The sequence below is a fragment of the Lemur catta genome, chromosome 2, assembly GCF_020740605.2.
Source record: "Lemur catta isolate mLemCat1 chromosome 2, mLemCat1.pri, whole genome shotgun sequence".
In the NCBI taxonomy this organism is placed as follows: domain Eukaryota; kingdom Metazoa; phylum Chordata; class Mammalia; order Primates; family Lemuridae; genus Lemur; species Lemur catta.
The window spans coordinates 29,200,795-29,206,807 of NC_059129.1; positions in this window are offsets into that span (position 1 = coordinate 29,200,795).

A 6,013-nucleotide genomic window follows, 5' to 3' on the forward strand; every position below is an offset into this window, starting at 1 on the left:
ACTAGAGAATTTCAGCTACCTCAAAGTGTCAAAGAAATTAGAATGTCTACACAAAAACATCATTTTAGGTGGTGAGGAAATTTAGCTGGACTAACATAAGCAGACATTTTGATACCTTGGGAGAGCTGATGTTTTGCTGGACCATCTTTTTTTTTTTTTTTTCCTGAAACAGAGTCTCTGTTGCCCTGGGTTACAGTTCAGGGCTGTCATCATAGCTCACTGGAACCTCAAACTCCTGGCCTCAGGGATCCTCCCACCTCGGCCTCCCAGAGTGCTTAGGATTACAGGCCTGAGCCACTGCGCCTGGCCAGGAGCATCTTTTCCAAGCAAAAATTTGGGCAAAAATTCAAGTATATTCTAGCATAGAACCAGTCTATAAAGCCAGCCAGATTTTGACAGTAAAATATAAGAGCCTATGTGTCACTATAAATCCAGCTCTTCCTTGGCTAAAATTGACTTAGGCTGTTTTATCCTGTTTCTCCATGAACGGGAGCCACAAAATTGATGGGCAAGCACTGCCACCTAGTGGCTTTATTTCACATTGCAACGTTTGTTTTTTTGTCCTCCAAATCCTAAACCAGAGCTTCTGTCTTTTGGGTATACCTTAAAAGTAAAATGTTTTAGAAATTCAAGAGACCCACATAGTGTTATTGATTTTTAAATTTTGACAAAATTTATATATGTATATATTTAACATTAAACATGACTCTTTTTTTTTTTGAGACAGAGTCTCACTCTGTTGTCCTAGAGTGCTGTGGCATCAGCCTAGCTCACTGCCACCACAAACTCTTGGGCTCAAGCGATCCTCCTGCCTCAGCCTCCCTAGTAGCTGGATTACAGGCATGTGCCACCATGCCTGGATAATTTTTTCTGTACATATTTGTAGTTGTCCATATAATGTCTTTCTATTTTTCGTAGAGATGGGGTCTCTCTCTTGCTCAGGCTGGTCTCGAACTCCTGGCCTCAAGCAATCCTCCCACCTCGGCCTCCCAGAGCGCTAGGATTACAGGTGTGAGCCACCTTGCCCGGCCAAACATGACTCTTTTTTGTTTTTTTTTGAGACAGAGTCTCGCTTTGTTGCCCAGGCTAGAGTGAGTGCCGTGGCGTCAGCCTAGGTCACAGCAACCTCAAACTCCTGGGCTCAAGCGATCCTCCTGCCTCAGCCTCCTGAGTAGCTGGGACTACAGGCATGTGCCACTATGCCCAGCTAATTTTTTCTATATATATTTTTAGTTGTCCAGATAATTTTTATTTCTATTTTTAGTAGAGACGGGGTCTCGCTCAGGCTGGTCTCGAACTCTTGACCTCGAGGGATCCACCCCCCTCGGCTTCCCAGAGGGCTAAGATTACAGGCATGAGCCACTGCGCCCGGCCAGCACCTTTTTTTTTTAAAAAAGAGAATCTTGCTCTGTCATCCTGGCTAGACTACAGTGGCATCAGCCTAGCTCACAGCAACCTCAAACTCCTGGGCTCAAGTGATCCTCCTGCCTCAGCCCCAAGAGTAGCTGGGGCTATAGGTGTGCATCACCTTGCCCAGCTAATTTTTCTATTTTTTGTAGAGATGGACTCTCACTCTTGCTCAGGCTGGTCTCAAACTGTTGACCTCAAGTGATCCTCCCACCTCGGCCTCCCGGAGTGGTAGAGTTACAGGTGTGAGCCACCTCACCTGGCCCCCATCCACTCTTTTATTCTGCCCTTGCTGGTACCCCCTAAAAGTACACATATACCCACGATATTCCCCTAGTTCCTGCTGGCATATAGGAGCCAGGTACGGCAATTCTATCAGTGAGTAAGCTGTTTCCTCCTATGACAGGGACTGGTTTTTGCTCAGGCTTTCCTGAGACCTGACCCTAAGTATGAGCCTGGCGGCAATGAGGTGAGGCAGGCTGCATCTGGAGGATAAGCATCACCTGGTGAGGCATCTGCCCGGGTTAGGTCGTTGCATGGTATCTAGGCAACGGAAGGCTGCTCTCCTGTATCGGGAGGGACGGGGCCACTTCAGGGAATCTGCATTACAATATTCTCAGGTGCGTGGTCCCAAATGCCCCATCTCAATCTCAGAGTCCCGCTCCTTCACTGTCAGGGCCTGCCTTTAGCACAGGGACCTGTCAAGGGCGCACATGGAGCCTCCTTTGCAGCTCTGTCACCCTTACAATGAAGCCCAGCATGCGGCTCCTCTAAGGCTATACAGAGATGAAAGTCTTTAAACCCATCCTGGAGACCTACTGGTTTTCGAAGCATGCCCTGAGTGAAGGGCTGGCTGTCCTGAACGTGTCGTTATCTTTCTTCCAGGCTTCCTACACGTTTAATAAGCCAGGAAACTCCACAAACCTTGCAATGACTAGGGACCCCCTAGTATTCACATGATAGCCGTGCAGCCTAACCAAGCGCTTTACATCATTCCCCCACCACAGGCAAGAGCCTTAGCAATCGTGATGCTGCACAAGCCAGGGGTTGTCACCACCCCACTTCTGGTTCCAACCACTTTAGCTTGTGTTATGCCCAAAGCAGAGCCTTAGACAAGGCCTTGTGCCCTGTGGTTTACATGGGAGGTGATCCTAGTTCCCTAGGATCCTAGGAGCGAGGGAATGGGAAGAGCCAGGCCGGAAAGGAGGAAAAGCCAATCTGAGGGGGCACTCCTGGGGTGGCCACTGTGGTCAGTGGGTCCTGGTCCTGCCAGGACTGCTGAAAAGCGGACAGAAGGGCTCCCCGAATGGGCCACGGTGGTAACATTTATCCATCGGCTCCTACCTCCATTGGTTCAGGGTAGCCTCTTGGGATGCTAAGTCCTCCTTAGTTCCAAGTTGCATGTGTGTCCAGGCCCCGTGAGCTCCTTTCTGTGTCTGAGGCATCTGGGGAGCTTTTTGGTAAAAATTTAAAAATGCTTGGCAGGCACATGGGACAAGAAGCTTGAAGTGTGTGTCCCCCTGAAGGCAGTTCATCCCAGCCATAGCAGAGACAAGGCCAAGAGGATGTGTTGAGGGCACTGGATGTGCCTACTCTGATACACAGTTACGGATTCATACATTTAGAGAAAAGCCAAAAACTTTACAATGGCCAGAAGATGACCTGGCCACCCTTCCTCCTCTGTCTTTCCAACCTCCTTACTCAGCTCCAGCTCCTGCAGCCATCTCTCTTTCCGTCAACACTGGAGGATTTGCTAATGAGCTTAATGAGCTTTACAAATGGCTTTGGTAAAATCAGTGGCTTGTTAATCAGTTAATTAATTAATTAGTTAATTAGTCAGTGCCCAATGAGGAAAAAGAAATCACCCAGTAATTTAAACAGGGAAACTTTAATTTTAAGAATTATTAATGATAACAAGGGATTGGCAGGTTAAAAGTAAAGAGAATTTTAAAGAATATAGGAATAGCACGTCTAAGGGACAGAGCACCACCCCTGGGGCTGAGGTAGGGTGGCCAAGGAAGAGGCCACTCTAGACTGAGATCCAAACTTTGCTGGAAGAGGCACAGCCATGGCTCGCTGGATGGTGGAGAAGTCACTGTAGTGCTGGCAGAACTCAGTGAAATTGGGCACTCTGGAACTTTCCAGAAATCCACACTTTAGTGAGCTAAGGAAAGTAATTCACAAGGAGGTGCCTCATTGGACGCATTCTGCTATGAAAATGCCCAAGGGGGCCATTGGCTGCTCTGAGCTGCTGGTTATCAATTCCTGCAGGGGCTTAGAAAGAGAAGCACCTGGAACCAGGGAGAAAGTGCTGTTGCTACTCTCTCTAGGAAAAGTAGTTAAAGGGCCCATCTTTTCGCAGAGCAGGCATTGAAGAGTGAGTCTGGAGCTGGGAGGCAATGAACTGATACTTGACACACTTGGCATTGGAGGATTTGAGAAATGGGCTTTCATCTGCGTAATTACTGGTAGTTGTTTGGATGGCAGATTTTTGAGCTATTCCCTCTCTTGCATGAGCAGGGTATGAGGATCCAGTGAAGCCTTTACTTTAGCCATGGCATTTGAGGTTTGACCCCCAACTCTTCTGTCAAGCCAAATGCCAACTGCTGTTAAAAGGGAAACAAAAATCCTGCTTCTGCAACGTTCTATTTGCCTTGAGAAACAAATTTGTGCTGGTCAGTGTGTCTAAAAGGACAGAGAACTGGGACTTTACTGGGTTTACAGAATAGGTTTTATGAATTGTTTTATCCCTGCTTCCTAATGATTACCACAGCAACGTTTTGGTTTTTTTTTGTGGCTATCGTCTTGCACCAAAAGCAACCAAAGAGTTATGCAGGACTATTTTGGGATAGCTTAAGTTGCTTGGGTCAGTTTGCAGCACACATGCTCAAGCAGTCTCTCACCTCTGGGCCTTTGTACTTGTGGTACCCATTTGTCTAGGATACCCCTTGGCAAGTCTAAATGGCTCTGTTAGAGTAAGAGGCAGGGCTGAGACTAGATGCCAGGGCTTGCAGATTGGGTGCAGGTGTTAAGGTAAACAACCTTCAAGCAGGAGCTAACTAGGGGGGCTGATAACTGCAGGCAAGAACCAGCTTCAACCGGTTTGTCAGCTCTCTGTTACCTTACATGAACTTTGGCTAATTACAATATCATTTACATTTCAGTTTTAAAATTTCTCTGCCCTTGAAATCTCCATGACAGTTCAGAGACAACCGCAGAAATTATGCAAATGGGAGGGAACACAATTCTAGGAATTATTACCTAAATTCTCAGTAAAAGGCAATTCCTTGGTCTTGAATGTTCCTCCCCACAATTAGTAAAACTACAAAAGATCTAAAATCACTTCTTCCCAGTGTAGCTCCTCTCTTACAATCCCGCTTGTTCTCTCTCTTGAGAGTGTACATTTATTTGCTTTCAATAAAAAGCTGTCGCTTGCTTGGCTTACACGATGCATCCTGAAATTCTCTTCCCGGCAATCACCAGGAATTTGGGGCAAAAACCTCCACTCAGAGGCCAGTAACAGCTCCCTCTCTCATTTCTTCACGCCTCTGCTCGGATGTTACCTTATATGTTAGTTTGTGTCCTCTGAGAGGAAGAGACCAAGACAGGATTAAATAGGCGAGGATTTTATTAGAAGAAATGCCTCTGTAAGAGTAAATGAGAAGGAAGCCAGGAAAAGCTGGGAGAGCCATTGGGCCACGATGCAAGTCTGATCCTAAGTGAGGGAGAGGAGGGAAGGTTGGGTGAAAGTGTCCTAGACTAACGTGCTAGTGTTAAAAGTGCCCCAGTGTAGTCTAAGGAAGGCTTGGCAAGGACAGTGGGGAGTCCTGGAACCAAAGGTGACTATCAGAGGAGACCATGTCTCCCAGGAACTGGTTTGCCTATCCCTGCCTGGCTGAGTCTTGGGAGCGGCCCAAAGGACGCATAACCTCAGTGCAAACAGCATAGATGTCGCGGTGGTTTCAGAGCGTTATTCCACCCGGTAGCTGGGGGCCTTCAGGAGCAGCAGTCTCATGGCCACGTCTTATCAAGGGGTCTTCCCCAACCACCCGCTATGAAACAGCCCCCCAGGATGGTAAAACATCAACCATGCTTCACCCGAGGACGGTAAAAACATGTTTCACAGACTGGATACACTCCAGGAAGACAAAATAATTTGCACCGGTCTTGGGAGCAGATTAAAACAGGGTTAGTTTCCCCCCAGGCGTTAAGCAATACGAAGAGAGCAAGGAAAGGGAAGCAGGGGAGGAAGGAGTTTGCCCTCAGCCCTGGGGACAGTGTTTGGGAACCTTGTCACGGATCATAACCGGCTGCCGCAAGGTCCAAACCCCTCCTTTTATTAAAACAATTCATTTCATGCATTGATTTTTTTAACCCTCTCTTTTTAGAGGTGAGATCCAGAGAAGGGAAACTCCCAAGGCGCGGGCCAGTCAATCGTAGAGGCGGGCCTAGAGCCCGGGTCCGCAGACTCCCGGGTCACTGTTCCTGAAGGCCTCCTGTGCTCGGCTGCACGCTACCTCCGCTACAAAGCCGTGAGGCAAAGGACCGAAACAGGACAGCGGAGAGCGCCACACCCGGGTTTCGCAGATGGACGAGGATCCCGGCT